At 40.1% G+C, this 19,213-nt stretch overlaps 1 protein-coding gene across 5 annotated transcripts in view; it reads left to right on the forward strand.

Annotated features, from left to right (window-relative positions):
- MYLK (myosin light chain kinase) overlaps nt 1-19,213 on the forward strand; it is a 224,580-nt gene that overhangs the window by 63,872 nt on the left and 141,495 nt on the right. The gene's annotated exons all lie outside the window — the stretch shown is intronic.

Genomic DNA, 19,213 nt, shown 5'->3' on the forward strand with positions numbered 1-19,213 from the left:
TGGAGGGCTTCTCCATTTGGTGTTGCCCTTTCCTGAAGCTGCCTAGTAGGCTGCAAAGACAGAAAAGTTGCCTCTGCAATACAGGACCTTTACTCAAGAAGAATACACCAGGGTTCTGAGGAGGCAGGACCATTAAAGGTCTGTTACTGAGTAGAGGAGTGTGTTGCAAAACCTGAGTATGTGCTAAGTACAACCTAGTTGAGCATGCCAGGCACAGAGTTTAGTATCCATGGAAAACTGCTTGAAGAGCTGTCTCTAATCAGAGAGTACATATTCTCCTACTGTGTATTCAACTCCCTGCATCCCAAATCTGCCTGTTCATGAAGCTTCACGCGTAATGCAAATCTAACCCTGCTACAGCACATTCTTCCTAGTAGTCAAGCTGGGAATCTGTAAAGAGAGTTGTGACATTTTTGTATCTGCACCACCTGCCATACATGTTAATGTGAAAGTAAAAAGAGCATTTGCAGAGGAAACATTGGTTTGTTCAAGGAAACCTGTTAACCCAAAGGGTTTAAAAGGGTGTGTAGTGGGGTGTAGGTCCCAGATTCTCCCCTTCCACTCATGCTTTGGACATTGAATTCTGCTTACTGGCATCCATGTTTCTTTCGTGCTTCGATCGAGGTATGATCTCTTCCTTGTCCTGTCTGTCTTCCTTTCTCCTCCCTTAACCCAAATCTTTTTCCTGCAGCTGCCAGCTTTCCCTCTCAGCCCTTTCAGCTTCCTTCTGTCCATGTCACGCTCTGATTGCATGCCAATTATATAGCTGACAGCTATAGCATCAAACTGACCGCATTTTTTTTAATCTTTGAAGTGGTGGGACTTGTCTGACTGAGGCAGGAAACTGCAACTTCACCGTAACAAAAGCAAGGGTTAGAAGGAATTTGGGAAATTCATAACTTATGAAACTCTAACTTAAACAGAGGGCTGGCAGAGGGCATCTGATATTTATCTTATTTGTTTATGAAGCAGCAGGTCAGGAACTGGGATTTTTCAACAGGAACTGGGCTGAAAAATGATTTTTGGAGTATATGATTTTAAGTGCTGTCGTGGTTTAGCCGGCAGCTCAGCCCCACACAGTCGCTCGCTCACTCCCCCACCGATAGATGGGGGAGAGAATCAGAAGGGTAACGCTCGTGGGTTGGGATAAGAACAGTTTAATAATTAAAATGAAAAGAAACCACAACAGAAATGCAATGTAAAGGAGAACAACGAGAGGCGCAAAGCCCCGGGGGAGGGGGGAAGGGAGGGGAGAGGGGGAACGAACCGCCGAAACGAACCGCACGCGCCGCAGCCGCCCGCCGACCCGACGCCGCGCCGCTCTTGAGCTGCAACCTGCCCCTCCCAATATGGTGTCACGTGGTATGTGATGAACCTGCCATTGGCCAGTCGGGGTCAGCCGTCCCCACCACGGCCCTGCCCCTCCCAACCCCCCCCCCCAGCCACGCGGCAGAGCGCGGGAAGCTGGAAAGGTAGCCGACCCCCACAGTGAGGAGAATTAACCCCTTCTCAGCCAAAACCAGCATAAGTGCAAAACAAAAACTCAGTAGTAGTTCTCGGATATGACTTTTTTAAAGAAAATTTGGCATTTTTCATAGAAAGCAGATAACTGTAATGAAAGTGTTTAAACCAAAGAACAGATTTTTATCAAACGTTTAGATGGATTTTTTCTGAAAAATTAACTTACTTTTATTGTGATTTTAAGGCACCGGTTAGAAACCCTCTGTGTGTATGACATTGGCTAGTCCCAGCAAGCATTTCCCTTCTTACTATTTTTATCCCCCCCACCCCCTTTATTTCACCTTGCTTTGTTGCAGACACAGTGGAAAAATGGCAACATGTTGCTACTTAATTCATGTGACACCTATGCACAATACTATTCTAATTCTGACTGGTTTTTCCAGACAACTGCAACTGGCAATAACAGTACAGTGAAATCAAAGTTGAAGCATGTGATGTTGCTAAGATTTGGGCTTACATTTCTCATGTTTCCTAATTAAAAGCTCAAGGGGGATGTTTCCAATTTTTAGTGCACTCTGCAGGCTTTTTATTACTAGTCATATGGAAACAATTGTAAAATATAATGACTTACAAGCTAGAGTGCCATCACTGCTTTGCATTTTTTTCAGAACTGGTTTTAAAGTGTTAATTTTTCAGAGATACCTATCCCCTTTCTAAAGTCACTTTGAAGGCTGGAAAGGGTTTTTAGTAGCTTGGAAAAAATAGACAGATTCAGTGATAACTAAACTGATTGGCTTAAGTTCCTTGAAGGAACAGATCCTACTTGATGAAGATCTGAATTCCAGTTCTGCCCATTTGGTATATGAGCATTGCTGAGACCTTTAATTTTCCATCCTTAAAACAGGGATGATATACTAATTGCATGCATGTCATAGAGCTGAAATCTTTTTTGCTCAAAGTGCTTTTGTAAGTGCCAAACATTAAGAGGACAGCTTCACTGAAATACATGTGAGATCTGCAATTACTTTGTGGCAAGTAGCCTGCCTTAATGGTTTGGCAAACCAAGATGATGCAATTTCAGCCACCGTCTTTGGCACTTTGGCCTCTTGCTATGCAGGCAGCATTGCCTGGTTTTTGTTCAGTCCAGCTTGCTGCCCTGGAGGAGCTTTGTTTTACCTCTCTCAGCTAATACAGGTGAGAAAAACGTGTAACACAGCTGAAGACATGAAACAGCCAATCTTAATCATTGTGAATTAGTTCCAGGTAGTGGAATCCACCCTAGCTGGAGGTTGAGATACAGACTTGCAATTTTAAATTTTTTTTTCCTTGGGGGGAGAGGCAGGCAACAAGCCACATTATAATAATTGGACATAAAGAGTATTACCTTATGCAAGAAGAAATAGGTTTTTGACTATAATACCAACGACAAAGTGAGTCTGTCTGATCTGCTGTTTATAAAGTAACATGGTTGGGGAGATGGTGTTGTGTTGTTTACAACTGGTGGGTTCAAATTCGTACTTTGTTTGTGCTCCTAGTCGAGTATCATGAGCAGGGTGAGGGGGAATGCAACAGTGCATTTTGAAAGGATATTGCCACTTGGTAGCTGCAGCAGCCTGCAGAGCTTGTATCATCTTGGTCCATTTTCAGCTGGTTAGTACAATGTTGCTTCTTGTGTCACTTTAATGTTCCAGAGGTTCAGAAGGACCATCTTAATAAAAACAATTTATTAAGATTTAGTAATAGAAGTAGCTTCTGAACATACTGTCCTGGAAAATAGGCTACAGATGTTATGACAGGTCGTTGCTGATATTCTGCTTCATCACACAGTATAAATATTAAACTAGGTCAGGCTAAAGAAAAATAAAAAGCCTTAAGAATGGCTAGACAGGAGATTTTCTTCAAAGAGTTCCTCTGCAGTGGAATTTATCTTATCAGAAAGAACAAACGTTTTGAGAACCCAAGACAGGATATAAATCTGATATTGTGATGATCCTGTACCCTCATTAAGTGAACACGGAAGAGAGGACCCCAGAGTCAAACTTGTTGCTTTTCTTTCCAGTGACATGTAAGATAAATTGCGTGAAATGGCAATTCAAGATCAAGGGGAGTGCAGAAATTGAGAAATAGCCCATAAATGTAGGAAACTGGAGGTAGAAAGGAACTGGAGTTGCCACTAACATGAATTCTTTTTTTTTTTTTTTTTCCTGTTCCTTCCACAGCCACCCTGGTTTTCTTACTAAAATCTTAGCAGGTTTATCTATATCTCAGTTTTCCAATGTGACCGCAGCATAAAAAGTTAGCTCGTAATCTTTCGAGTGTAATGAGCATGATTTTGGCCTGGAGCACCAACTTAGGGGTGGAACCACTTAGTAAGGCAAAGGCAAGGTTACCTTCTCTAAATGCTCCCCAGAACGTCTGCTGCATGGGCATCTCAGTTGTTCATCAATCAGTTGCTGAGGTGATTTTTAGGGAAACCACCCCAGATTATTATGAAATTGTGTTGTAGGTTCCCAGCTTGTTAGAAATTGATGTTTTGTTCTTCAATTGCACATGACGTGTGAAGTGAACAGCACAGGGCAGTAATCTCCTGCCTTGTGCTAAAGCATTGTAGCTTGTCTGTCAGAGCCTTTAAGATACTTTTGGAAAAGAAGAGCAAGCCAAAGTGTTACCAGGCTTTGTTTTAAGCTGATTCTTTCTCTACTGTATTAATCATTGAAATATTCAATGCTATTCAATATCAGTGCTTTGCAACATTAAATTGTGATTGTATATCTTTATCTTTCTAATTCATTTGAACATCGCTGGGTTTTATAATGCTCAATGGCACTAATGAAGGAGATTTATTTCTGTGTAGCAAATATTATGGGCGTTTCTGTGGCAAACGTCATGTTGAGAGGACAGGGAAATCCTTTTCAGCCATAGCACCCAAATAAGCATCTGTAAATTATCACACAAGGTATTTTGATGCTGCTGATAACACTTGATCGATTCATAATCCAAGCAGAGTATCCTATCAAATTCTTTCAGGCTTAGGGTGTTCCTAAATTTTACTTTCTGAAACTGTGCAGGATACTTTAATCATGACACAGAGCACATTACTATGCAGACCTACAAGTACAAGATCATTAGCCATATATTAGCTTAAATTTCAATTTGTTTCAGTCTCTCTTACTCTCTGAAACTCAGCTGCGGTATTCCACAGCAAAGGTTCAAAACATCACAGTAACCCAATGCAAATAGTATAACTTTCTGTACAGTCAAATGAAATAAAGCTTTTAAACATTGCCATTAAATTTGCTAGCTTTTCTAACTCTCATGAAAATGGCAGCATATATTAATGAGTGCTGGGCAGAAGCCCCTAGAAAGATTTTTTTTTTTTTTTCACTGGAATCCGCAAATCTGTACAAGTTTCCTTTTCTTGTGATGGCCAACAGAGGTTGGCCACAGATTTTCACAATGTTTTTGTGTCTACCTGATTTCTTAGTATCCTGTTTACTGGTCTTTCAGAGACTACAGGCTCAGTGACTTAATACTGAAGCCTGTCTTATGTCTCAAACTCCACCCTTTTTGAGACTACCTTCTTCATATTTAGAAATTCGACTTCTAAATATTGTACAACTTTATCAAGCTCTAAGTTCCTGCTGTAACTCTTTAGAGGGGAAGGTATGTTTCCATTGTAGAATCTAGCAGTTATGTAAATGTTGCCCTGACTCCACTCTACATCCGCTTATACCCACAGCTTAAGTGTTGCTCTCGGCCTGAATTGGCCCATCCTGGCATTAAGGCTTAGGTTCAGCTTTTGCTTGGGTTTGTGAGCCTTGCCATGTGTGTATTAAGATGGCAAGTTAATCCTCCAGTTCCCTTTCTGTGTTTAGAAGCACTGAAAAGTTCTTTCATGACTGTCTGGGGATGTCTTAGAAAGCAGGTTGGCTTTCTGCGGCAGAAAACAATACTGGGACCCTGAAGTTCTGGTGATGTGTGTGAGTGAATAAAGCAGCAGGATGGACTGGCCCCAGCAGGCTCTGCACTGTGACTGCCCCCATAAGGAGTCAGTGAATGTTGGTGCTGTCATCCAGGTTTCGCTAGTCCATGTAACTTCTGTACAAAAAGATACTTCAAGGCATAGAGAGATTTACTTAGGCTTCTGCGGCAAGAAGCGGAGAACAAAAAATGAGAATCTTTACTGTTCTCTAACCACTGAACTGCAGTCTCTTATCTTTCCCTGCTATTTTAAGCTTTGAGTTCTGAGACCAATAAAATAGTCTGCAGCAGGGTTGTTGCTTTAAAAAAAAAAATTAAGGTGGTTGCCCAAAACAAGCATTTGTAGCTGATAACTATGTGATTAGCTGACCACACATAATTTTGCTGAACTTAAATAGCAATAGATTTGCTACATCAAAAATATAGCATGATTACTTCTGGTTCTTTACTGTAATGTCACGGAGTGTCGAGCAGTAAAAAATGACAAGTCAAAGAACCATCGGTCTCCAACAAACCCTTCCCTGTACAGAGTGGTATTAACCTCTGCATTTGATTATGGCAAGCAGTTAACTCAACCTGCTTTGGCTGCACATGTGTATAATTTTTGAGGGTAATATTGGCCGTCATTAATTTTATGAGCCTAAAGAATACTTCTACAGCTCTGCTTGGAAGGAACAGCCGAATGTCATGATAGAGACCACAGACTGATTGCCTAGGGGTCAGGAAAGAATTTTTCTCATTGGATAAAGCATTGCACAGTTGGCAACAGTGCAGTATGGGTGTTTTTCTGCTCCATGTGAACCATCATATATGGTTCATTGCCAGAACCAAGATATCAAACTACTAAATCTAGTCTGGTATTCTAATCCCAGGGAGCTAGATTTGATGTATTGACATGTAGTCCATAGTTTGAGTAGATGTTGGGGTACTTAGTTCAGTTTGCTGCCCATTGAGTAGTTACTGTTCTGCTCCTCCCCTTCCATCCCACTCCAGGTAATGGAGCTGGATGGTAAATTTTAAGGCAAGCCAGGTCAATGACAAATTTTGCCCCTTTTTAATGTGCTTTCTGGCTGTCCTTCTACCACCCTGCTGTTGCAACACCCTATTGAATCAGTTAAGTCCAATGATGTGCATCAGTTTGTCAACTTCTGAGCTGCTTGTGCTGCTGCTGGTTGCACAGGTACTTTATGAAACATCGTGCCTGAGAAAATAAGCTGGGATCAGGCAATGAGAAACAAGAGGCAGTGGGAAGATTGACAGTGATTCTGACATCTGTTCTGAGACAGAGGGGAGACCCATTTATGTGTGTGTTAAGAGGTAATGGGTAGGGAAGCATTGAAGGGAAACACTCCCACAGCATTTGTAAATCCTTTCAACTACGTACTAATGGAAAAACTGAGATCTAACCAATTTGTTTTACTGTGGCTGCTGCACCAGCTTTGCATGGCAAAAAGCTTTATCTTCCCTTTGCTTTGGATTTGAAGCAGCAATGTGTGCTCCATTTCCAAGCCTCAGTCAGCAGGCACTCCAGAAGTATGCCTTAATTACATTGTACGTCTAGATTTGAGATGGCAGGATCTGAAATGAGAGAAGCCCGTATAATGACAGAGGATGATGACATGGCACAAAATCCTTTGCTGTTGGCATGAGATGTTTGCTGTTACAAAATGTACTGGGCAGCTAATTGCATGAAGCTGCCAGTGGCTTTGGATCTGCGCTTTCTGGAGGGGTGCCTGTTCTGAGCCATATGAGGAAGTAACTCAGGAAAGATCCATGTTTTCACAGGAGACATGCACTGTGATATTCACAGAAACCTGATATGAAACATTGAGGCATGGTTTTGGGAGCAAAGAATTGAAAAAGTTATCAATTTGACTGGAGATTTTATTTAATCTTTTTTTCCACATACCAGTGAGCATTCTTGGGAAAAATGTGGTGCGTTCAGAAGTTCCTGAAACTTTTTTTATCAAACAAACTTTGGAGTATAGACAGATGAAATAGGCGGCTGTGAATGGCTTATTGCACATGGCTTTTTTTTCTTTCACCCTTCTACTGCTATTTCTTCTTCCTTGGTGTAATCGACCTCCCAATATATTACCTTACAGCAGTGCTGGTTGTTTACCCATTGACATGTTCTCATAAATAATGCATGCATTATTTTATCTGTTTTATTTTATTGTATTACTCTGTATTGGCATATAGAAATAGCAACTCAAGTGTTTCAGCTTTAAACAAGGGCAAAGTGGGAATGGCTGCTCTGCTGGGAGGCAGTTAAGGTAGGATTCAGTCAAAATTGCTTACCCACACAGTGTAATTTACACCCAGAATTACTCAAAGATGCTTCCCTTGTGCTGACCCATTTTCCCTGCCTTGAATATGATATGTCCTTTAGAAAAAACTGCAGGGGTTCAAGTTGCTGCTCAAGAAATTTCTGGGTTTTAGACAGAAGTGGTGGTCTGTGATCTCCAATTCTGTCTCTCAGTCTCTTTAACTCACAAATTTACTTCATACTTGTCTCCCTGTCACCTGTGGCCATCATAGTTGCACTCAGGACTTTTCAGGTACAAGTATTTAAGCACTCCTTGCTCAGCCTGTATGCAGCGTGTGTAATGATTCTCAAAAGTGCTGGACTTTGTACACCATCCCATGCAACTGATCTATCCATGCGCTGAGGCAACAGCCAAGATTACTGGATGTTTGGCAGCAAAGTTTGATCAGACCTTTTGCAGAGTTGCTCTAATCTGCCAGACGTTCAGAAATTCTAGACAATGCTGAATATCCTCAAATTCCACCCAGACAAAATTTCTAAGCATGGAAGAGGCCATGACTGGGGAAGACTGGATGTACAGTATCCCTATTCTCAGTTGCCATTTCTCATAGTTGATTTTTCTTTTTTTTTTTTGTACAATTGAGCCTGTTTTCAGTAGCCCACCCACCCCCAAACTGTGGAAGAAATGTGCTATTTGCCACTATCAAATTTATTATTCTGTTTGCTTTCTATCTCCTTTCCCACCTTGACTGCTTATTTATAATGAGTTGAGGACAGGAGTTCTCTCTCGCTCTGTGCAATGGCAGAAAGATTTGGTCCCTATCCTTCGTTGTTTTGGTACTAGCTACTGTAATTAAAGGAGCATAAACAATTTTTAAAGATCATAATGGTAATAATTATAATAGAACGTTCTTAGAACATTTGTAACCTCTTTATAAGTGATCTTCAACACCTTTTTAAGTGATCTGGATAATGGGATCAAGTGTAGCCTGATGAAGTTTGCAGATGACACCAAATTGAGTGGGGAAGTAGACACTCCAGAAGGGAGAGCTGCTCTGCAGGGAGATCTGGATAGGCTGGAGGAGTGGGCCAGCAAGAGCCTTATGAAGTTCAACAAGGACAAGTGTAAGATCATGCATCTGGGAAAACATAATCCGGGAGTGCAGCACAGACTGGGATCCACCTGGCTGGAGAGCAGCTCTGTGGAAAGGGACCTGGGGGCTGTGGTGGACAGGAAGCTCAACATGAGCGAACAGTGTGCTGCTGCGGCCACGAAGGCCAACAGGGTGCTGGGTTGCATCGAAAAGGGCATCACCAGCAGAGATAAAGAAGTCATCATCCTGCTCTACTCAGCGCTTGTCAGGCCACACCTGGGGTACTGTGTCCAGTTCTGGTCCCGGCTATAAGAAGAGGATGTGGACAGGCTGGAAGGGGTCCAGAGAAGGGCCACCAAGATGATCAAAGGACTGGGAAGCTGCCATGCGAGGATATGCTGGGAGAGCTGGGTTTGTTCAGCCTTGAGAAAAGGAGGCTCAGAGGGGATCTCATCACCGTGTACCAGTACTTAAGGGGCAGCTACAAAGAAGATGGAGACTCCCTTTTTCCAAGGAGTCCCATGGAGAGGACAAGGGGGAATGGACACAAGTTGCTCTTGGGGAGATTCCGATTGGACACCAGAGGGAAATTTTTCACAGTGAGGACAGTCACCATTGGAATAATCTCCCCAGGGAAGTGGTTGACTCGGCCACGTTGGACACCTTTAAGATTCGGCTGGACAGGGTGTCATCTTGTCTAGACGGTGCTCTTCCCAGAAAGGTTGGTCTAGATGGTCCCTGCGGTCCCTTCCAACCTGTGATTCTATGATATCAACTAATATACATCTGGAACTAAAGAGAATCTCTTATTATTTTGTGCAGTACCTACCCAAATCAGCATTGTTTTAGCTGAAGCCAGGCCATGCATTTGTGCTGGTCTTGGTCACCACTTGTTCTTTCTTTACTTTTTCTGTAGTGTGTTTCCAATTAGTTTGGATTTTGAGATGGAAGCAATTAAAATCACATGAGGAACCTGACAATAAAATTCTGTGTGATTTAATTGCATCTACCTGCTCCTGGTTTGATTTGGGGGAACCAACAAACTCTTGACTCTGGAAAGTTTATTGTAGATACCTGTTTTGTGATCACCCACTACCGTGATGTGTCATTGTAAAGCATGGCTTTGTGTCAACTAAAGAAGGCAAGTGTGTTTGTTTAAGGATTTATCTGTAGGGATATCCCTAGGGTTGATTTTGAAGAAAATTTACTTCATTAGTAGGGATTTCTGGACTTGCTATTCTTCTGTAGTCCTTAAACAGAAATCAGAGAAAAATTTCTTAATTTATGTATAGACAAATTTGCAGAGGAAAAGGAGATATAAAATATTCATATTGTGGTGTAAAGGAAGTTCAGTCTTTTGTAAAAGTAATGATGGAATAAATGCCATGACAAATAATGAAGTCCACCATTTAGGGATAAGATAAATATGTCTGAAAAAGGAATAGAAGAAAATCTAGCTGTTTCCCCAGAGAAAAACAGCTAATCAACATATCGTAAATAGCTGAACAAAGATATGTTCAGACATTGGGTCTGTGTAAGTAGAGGGTAGAAGTGGTCAGTATAATTCTTATTTTTCTTGTCCCATGATGGTTAATCATGAATCTCTCAAATTTCAACAGTCTTATTAGATTATTCAATTCTGCTTTTAATTTGAAAAATATCATCATCTTTTCCAGGCTAGTCTTCCTTGCTCCTCTGGGCCAGTGCATAAGTCTCTGTTGTGGTCAATTCCACTGGCAATAAAACTCATCATGTAGCATTGTGCTTTCTTATTTAAATAAATATTCTTAGTGGTACATGAAACATGACTGTAACTTATCATTATGATGTTTTAAATTTGCCTTTTTTGGGGAATTGCACATTTGACTCCTTTCACAGTCATAACAGGTTTAAAGGTTAAAGGAGACCTAGTAACTGGAATAGCGTGAGCAGTTGACTTTCTTTTCCTTGTGCTGCAATAGCCTATAATGCTGTGAGAGGGATGAAATGGGGAAAAGTTATTTTGGTGGTTTGATTTTTTTTTTTTTTCTTCTAGAAATATGCCCCTAGTTGGAAAAACTTTAAATTTCCTTTTTCTAGCTGACCCAAAAGGTAGGATGAAATATTTTCAGACAAGCATTTAGCTAACTAGTGATATATTTGCCTTCTTCAATCATAAGCAAGGCTTAAACTATACTCTAGCACCTTGCCTTCATCTGGCTGATGAAACCACAAAGGTCAGGGAGGGGTTCAGTGCCATATGTAACTATGAGAGCAGGTAAAATAGCAAACTATGCATTTGACTATCTATGAATGTGTACCTGAGAGTGTGACCTAAATTACACCAAATGACACAAAATCACACTCTTTGGTATAATTCTGCCTTTCTTCTGAGGGAAAAGAAAGTAGTCATTAATAGATAGCAAGCATGATGTATTCAGAATCGTTGCAGAAGGCCATATGTGGAGAAGGTTTGTAATCAAAACACATCATTACTCATTGTGGTTTTGCTCAGCCTGCACTCACTCTAGCACCTAGACTCCAAAGCTAAAAATTCTGCTTTTGACATGTTACTTGGCTCTGTTCACGCATGGATACAGTATGAAGTTTGGAAACCTACTGGGCAAAAGCAGACAACATACTTTTTTTCACATGTAACATCTGGACTCCTTAGCATCTAAGTGTATGCTGAACAGAAAATAACATTGCTGTGAATTGTCTGCATTTCAACCCATTCATGAAGGAGAGAAACCAGTCTGTCTGACAGGGAGCAGCAAGGGCTGGCTGCTCCCCAAAGGAAAGTGAGCCAGGAGCTGAGAGTGAGCCATGCATAGGCTGTGCCATCACCAGTGGGCTGCGGTCCCACAGGCCCCAAACACAGCAGGCAGGGCTGTGTGCTCTAACAGGGCCTACTGATGGGCCCAGACATGGCAACCAATGAACCAGGTTCAGGACCCAACCAAAGGGTATGGTCAGGAGCTAAAGCAGGCAAGGTGAGATTCTCCATCCATAGGTACCCAGTTTTCAATGTGCAGTCTGTAAGCCACTATCACTCTGTTACTGGAGGTTACTGGATATCTAGCGGGTGCCTGAAACAGCACATATATTTCTGTGCCTAAGCTGCAAAACTTCATTATTTAGTGTCTGGGGACAAACCTGCCTTCATATGATTTTTAAGCCAAAAGTCATCCCAGTTCATAGTTCAGCACCACATGTCAATACACATCCCTTTGTTTTTTTTCTTACATGGAGGAAATATCCTTTGGAAGAGGAGAGATGTTGATATGTTGGGGCAGTGCTTGATGAGGAAGACACTGCTACTCGTATTGCTGTCAGAGGTTGTGTATCAAAGCTCTCTGCACTAGTAGGAGCCTGAAAATCAAGGCATTCCACTGACTGGTCATCCCAGAGATGACTAATCCAGTAAAAGGGTCTTGAATTGCCTGCCTAAATGTGTTGAATTTATTCTTCTAGGAAATTTGACAGCCGGGTTATTGGTTGGGAATTAAATCATGTTTGTTGACTCACAAGTTAGTAACCTAACCTCCAGGCTAGCCTCCCCACATTAAGGATATGTTGTAGTGAGATTCTAGAGGTGATCTAAGCTCTTATGCCTTTCTTCTTCAGAAGAAAGTTTTCAGAATATTCACCACTCTGCATGAGAGAATGAAAACCTGGAAATGTTCTGTTTTTTAAACAAAATTTTTCTAGGCTTTCTGATGATGAAGATAGCTTTATTCTCTGTAAATCAATGCATTGCTTTAAACCTGCAGCCAGACAGAACAAAGCAATCTTTGTCTTCTGAAAATACTCTGGCTAAAACTGGTAAAAATTCCAAGTCAGCTTTGCATGTTGTTATTGCTTATATAGAGGGCTTTGTAATTCATGTGCAGAATGAGGTGAAATGGAAATATAAATTATTTTCTTTCTTTCTGAATTTTCCTTGCTTTTCTGTACCTTTTCAATATGCGATAGTAAAGTTACTCTATAGAATATACTATTATAAATACAACAGCTGAGCTTACTAAAAGTCACACTGTATGCCAATGTGTAATGTATCCAAGAACTTTTCATTTAAAGATTACAGCAATCTGTACATGTAGCCCAAAGAGAATGAAGAAGCAAAGACTAACAAATTAAGTAATACTGTCCGTGGTTACTTGGCTTTTGGCAACAGAATATTGAGCTTATTTCGTCCAGCTCTGTGCTCTCGACTCATGTTGAATCAGAGCAGTAATTTTCCTCTAGCTGCGCAGTAGAGTCAAATTTTAACTGTGTGGCTTGAGAGGTTGCAATTCTTTCCATGTGCCCCATAATACACAAGCAATCCTGTAGTTATGGTGCATGCATTATTTAAATTATTTTTGCAAAGCTTATAATATTAGTGTAATGCACACTATTTTGCTTTGTAAAAGCACCTCCCCGCACATGGTGGTATCTGGTATCTTGTATCTGGAATCTAACTCACTTATATCCCATTCCCATACTTCTTAGGCAAATGATTAATAAGAAACTCTTCTGTTCTGTGAACACCCTGGAACAAGAGTTCAATATATTTAAGCTTGATTCTTTTGTCTATATAAATTCTGGTGTTCCTTTATAAAAGAATAACTCAGCAGTTCATCTCTACAGGGAAGCAAATACAAATATTTCAAAACAAAGTTATGTTAAAAGTCAGGGCACTGGAAGAAAAACTATGATAGTGTTGGAAATACAGATTAAAGAACTGTGGTCAATGGTATTGATCTTTGTTTATTTCACGGTACCAGTTGAACTGCCTAATTCATCTGGAGTCCTAGCGTATGTTTGCTGATGGTATTTAACATATACACAGGCCAGCCTAGAGTTGGACCCTTCTCTGATGACCTTCCTAGATAAAACAACAGAGAAAATAGTCATTTCTACCCCTCTTGACGTTCACGTGGAGTACTGAGGCACACTGAGATTTATTGGTTTGTGCAAGATCACACAGAAATACGTGCCTGGAGTCAGAACTAAACTGTCTTCCAGAAGTTCAATTCCCATCCAGTACCTTAGACATGAACCTCTCCTTATTGGAGATAAATAGCTTCTGATTTTGGAAGAGAAACTTAAGATTTGCAATAGGTACATATATGCTGTTGGATTAAGAGCATCACTTAATGAAAACAAAATGCCAGAATTAGATCTTCAGTGCCTTGACACAAAAGCAAGCTAGTTTGGCTGTTGGGATATGCTAATGGACAGAAGTGTAGACAAAGATTTGTCTGCTCGGGAGGCTATTAAATACTCATAGGTTTAATAGAAAACATTAAGTTGGATTTGTTCAGATCTCTCAATAGGAATGCCAGCAACTGCAGTTCAGTGGAGCTCTGTTGAAAGCATATGCAGAGTAAGCACTTTTTCCACAACCTAAACAAATGTAGCTATTTTTGAGTGCACGTGTGTGTTGCTCTTCCCAAGATCACAGCAATTTTAGTTTTGAGAGAAAGCATTAGAAAGAAGAGGCAAGCCCACAAAATTTCCCTTGAACTCAGCATGTCCATAAATATTTATTCTGAACTGTTGAACTGGAAATTTATAGCCACATCAATTTATACTTAGTATTTCAGTTAGTGCTTTGAGGGTTTTTTTCTTTTAAACAGTTGTTGCTCAACTCTTGGTTTTTGTCTTTATTTTAAACACAGCAGTTTGTGTATTGTACTGTAGGAGTTACCTCTGTCATTAAAAAGTATATGTGTGAAGTCTGGAAAGCTTATAGATTTTACAGATTACTACAGGATAAAAATATCACTGATAGTTGCTTATGAGCAGTTGACATTTTGCAAAAGGCAAAATAGAAGTCTTAATTATTTAACACATGGCAGTAAGTTGCAAGTAGTGGAATAAACAATGCAATGAGAAATGCTAGATGTTTAGTCTGTCTAATATGTCTTCACAATCCAACATAGCATTTTATACCTCTTAGTAATCACATCAGTTCTACTTTTTAATGAAATTTAAAACAAATGACATTTCATGCCCAGTGTGCTTGCCAGCCCTATCAAGTAGCATTAACAATGAAGCAGTACACATAACAGGAGAATTTTTATACCCTACGTAGAACACTGCCTTTGCCTGCAGCATTCGTCACTAGCAGCAGACAGTCTTTAAATGAACATACAACTGTGCAGTCAACTCAGGAACAAAATCCAGTTTTAGCCTTTTCTATGGCCACTGCCAGACTCCTAAATTGCAGGAAATAAATCTTGTCTGGCTGGGAACTGATAAAGTACGGGCATGTTCATTCAGAGCGAAGAGTTTCTGTTACCACCTTACATTCCAGATGTGGATTATTGCCCTTAATTATGAATTTCATAGCTCCAAACATATTTTCCAGTAGCTGTGTGTTCTGGGCACAGACAGAAAGCACATATTTTCTTCTTTAACTAATTTTCCATAGTAGGTCATGCATACTGTGTGTGTGCTCATGTAAATTTATAGAGATTCCTTACCTGTTGATAGCATGTATTGATACTGAATTCGTAAGAACAGCATCCCCAAGCTAGGAAAATACGAAGCTCTTTTGATCAGTGGTATAGCTCCTACAAGAAGATAGACCCACTAGTGTTCAGTGACATGTAAAATAAATTCACATCCTATTAAGACAGAAACTTCACATTGGTAAGTGGAAAAAAAAATCCTTCAGTCTTCCAGAAATAATACGCAATGGAAAAATTAGTTTTTTGCAAGTGTTATGACAGTGAATGATGATCATTCTCCTGAGAAAGGAAAGAAACAGAGTGGATTGTCGTCTTTAGAAACTGACTGCCAATTCAAACCCCAAATATTATTATTATGAAGGGATTGTTGCTCTGAAAATAATTGATGCTGTTTAGTTTTGCTTTTTTCATGTGGTATCAGCAGAGTTTTTTGACCTGACGATGTCCCAATATCAAGCTGTGACTCAGAGTGTCTGGATTTTATGATCAGTTCTGTGAGATAAAAAGAGCTAAATGTTTCCAGTTTTCCTTCTAAGTGGTGACATATACATATTTTGCTAATGGAAGAATGAATTGTTGGTGTTAATTTTATCCTGTACTTGTCAGGGGGCTTCCTAGTGCTGTGCTTAGTCTAAACAATCTTTATCCACCTTTTTGTATTGTTACTGAATGAAGGATTCACAACTGAAGGTAAAAACCTGTGTCACATGTTAAAAGCTAAGCTTTTTCTGGTGGGAAAAGGGGAGACAGTTTCCCAAGAATTTATTGTTATTTTGTTTAGCTGTTTTATGTTTCAGCCCTTCCTCTAGCGCTACCAGATAAAATTTATGAACAAAAGCAGCAGCAAACACAGTAAATCAGGCTGTCTTGTTGAAGTGGAAATGAATGAGCTGCTCTTGTCCTGACAGCTCGCTCAACACAGTGAAAGTCTGGTCTGATTTTTCAAAATTTTGTTTTCTGTAGCAAAGATTGCTGCTGCTCTGAAATGAACACTGGTCCTATCAGGAAACTCCTTGCATGCTCCTAAATGCATTGGTACTGACTTAAAGCAGCTGCTTCATTTACTAATATTTGATAGACATCTTGATTTAGAATCACCAGAGGTGGGGAGGAAGAGAAGAATAGGGAAACAGAGCACATTTGAGGTGCTTACTGGGCCTTACTGGGCTATGTGGAACAATTAGCAAGAGCCTTATTTCCGTGCAGCTTCCCCTTGAACTCATTTACATTCTTACTCCATAATCCTAAATGACCCATAACCATGCACACAGATCAGCTTTCCACACCCCCCCCTCCCCATCTTTTGGCATTTTAAGCTATTCAAACTGTTCAGCACCCCATAAAATTTAACACTTTTAAAAGGCCTTAACATCAGTTGGTCCATGGGAAGTAAGTTTCCTCTTTGCATTTGCCTTTTTTTTTTCTTTAAGGGAAGAATCAGAAGCAGAGAAAATTCCCACTAAAATTGATGAGTTTCACACAACAGAGGGCTGCAAAATTTATCTTCCCTGCTTTGTTGAGAGCTCTTGTGCTTGCCCTTGCCTTTGAAATCTTTCTGGCAGACACTTCTATTCTGCAGAGCTGCATGGCAGCACTGAAGTTCCTGAGAGCTGACAGAGTCCTATCTTACTATGTTGCTCACATTCTCCTGTGGTGGTGAGTTAACATTCTTTTATTTGTAACACTATTTTACATGCTTCTTATTTTGTTGCCAAGATTCTGACCCTCTTTACTGTTACTCGGTACTCTGCACTTTGATACCTGTACACAAACATATTAATATGATGTTGATGGCCTCAGTCATTAATCAGGGTAAGAAAAGCAGTTGCCTCCTGTGCTGCAACTTCAGTTCAGTCTTTGCATTGATTGCTGCAATAGCAGATTTGGTGGCAAGGAGAAAATATGGTCAGATTATTTGATCTAACATTACTAAATATGGAAAGCTAATTTCCTTTTAGTGTGAGTTTGGCAAAGTCTCTGAGTGTCTCCATGTCTCAGATCCTGAGCTATGAAGTCAGAGTGACACTTTCCCACATGACACCTACCTATTTTGGAACTGAAATTGTCTTCAGTTTGTATATAACTCAATATCCTGCACACCCCTCCCTTGACAAAGTGTCAGAATTTCACCACTTTGAGGAGAACTTGTCATCTTTGCGTGCCAGCGTAACTCTCAAAAATGTGCAACTACAGGGGAATAGGAGGGAGCCAGGACAGCATCTGGGTGGCAATGGGGGATTTAGCCTAAGCTTTGTCCTAGACCTTATCCAAGGTTTATGGCATCTGACTGCTTTTGCATTGGCAACCTAGACAAACTTTTTTAAAAAGGGGAAAAAATGGACAATGACTGAATATAAAATATAGATCTAAAGATGGACAGATATTCAGTGTACTTATGATCCCATCTTTAAGTTCAGAAATCTTGTATTTACAGGAAAAAAAGGTCCAGGTGAGCTATATGGGTGGTTTGCATAAAACTCTCCTCATGCACATAATGGCTACAGGTCAGCTGGCTACAATGTGGGGAAAGTAAAAAGGCAGATGTTGCTGCTGGCAGAATGATTTATTAAAGCTCCATCAAAAAACCACTGTCACTCTGAGACTGCAACACCTGTGTGAAATGCCCCCAATGGTGTAACGGAGGTTTACAACGTCTCATTCACTTGCTGATTGACATTATAGCTACACAGAAACATGTTTCTCTGCACAGTGTGTTCCCCTCATGTCCACTATATTGGAAAGGGTGGAGTCCACTTTGACAGTATTCCATATTTCATCTGAATGATGTTTGAGGTTATTTTGGAGCTGTCTCAAGACCTCCTATAACAATGTTCCTTTAAGTGTAATAAATTTAAACTTATTCTTTAAATGAAATAAAATTTAATTTTGGAAAAGCACCTATGTATATGATTAATTCCAAAATACATAAGTAGGGCGTAATTATTTTCTTAAGAGCTGCATTAATTGGGGCTGGTGTTGAACTTAGAAATTGGATAAACTCAAAGCAGCCTGATACCTAGTGCTGCTCTGAAATTCAACTAGAGTCCTTCATAATAATAATAATTTAGAACAAATGCACTTATAGATGTTATGGTACATGGGAAAGCAATGCTTTATTCAAACAGCTATACTCTGGTGACTGAGCACAAAGCCAATACTCCATGCACCTCTGGGAACTCTCCACACTGAATTTAAAAAAAAACAACCCACGAATAAATGTGGAAGATTAAAGAATAAATGATATGCAGCTGCTGTCTGCTTTTCAGTTAGCAGACCATGTCTTCCATGGATAGGTCATAAGTTCTGGGAGTACCATAAATGCTGATTCCCTAAAGAATTGTGGTAGTATGTGTAGTCTTCAGCACCCTTGCAGTCTGCAAAAAGGGGCTGCATAGTGAAATAACAAAATTTGCAGATGATGCAGACTACTTTAAAGAGTCAAAACTAAAACTGGTGGGGTGCCATCTGCAAATGGATCTCATCATGGACTTGATGATCTTAGAGGTCTTTTGCAACCTTAATGATTCTATGGATTCTGTTGAATGCCTGGACTATAAAAATCAAATGCCATTTGGCACTGATGACTACAAAGTAGAAAAATAAAATATACTTACTTCATTTTTTATTAGCTATTTCTGTTCATGAGAGAGATCTTGCCCTGAACAACTCTCTGACTAATCAGCTCAAGGTTGGGAAAAGTAGCAAATACTGTTAAAAAAATTTTGGAAATCAAAAAAACCCCAACAGTCTGCTGTGTCAATCTAGAAATCCACGGATTCCCACATTTTGAATGCTATATGCAGTTCTGATCTTATCTTAGGCTAGAAAAGAGATGGAAAATTTAACAAGGATTATCAGAGGTATTTCATGGTTCCTAGTACAAGCACAGATTAAACAAGGGCTCTTCAGTTTCAACGATACAAGCGGACAAGGATTTGAAGCAGGTTTTTACAATCATGAACGACATA

The sequence above is a fragment of the Phalacrocorax aristotelis genome, chromosome 5 (genome assembly GCF_949628215.1).
Source record: "Phalacrocorax aristotelis chromosome 5, bGulAri2.1, whole genome shotgun sequence".
Classification (NCBI taxonomy): Eukaryota; Metazoa; Chordata; class Aves; order Suliformes; family Phalacrocoracidae; genus Phalacrocorax; species Phalacrocorax aristotelis.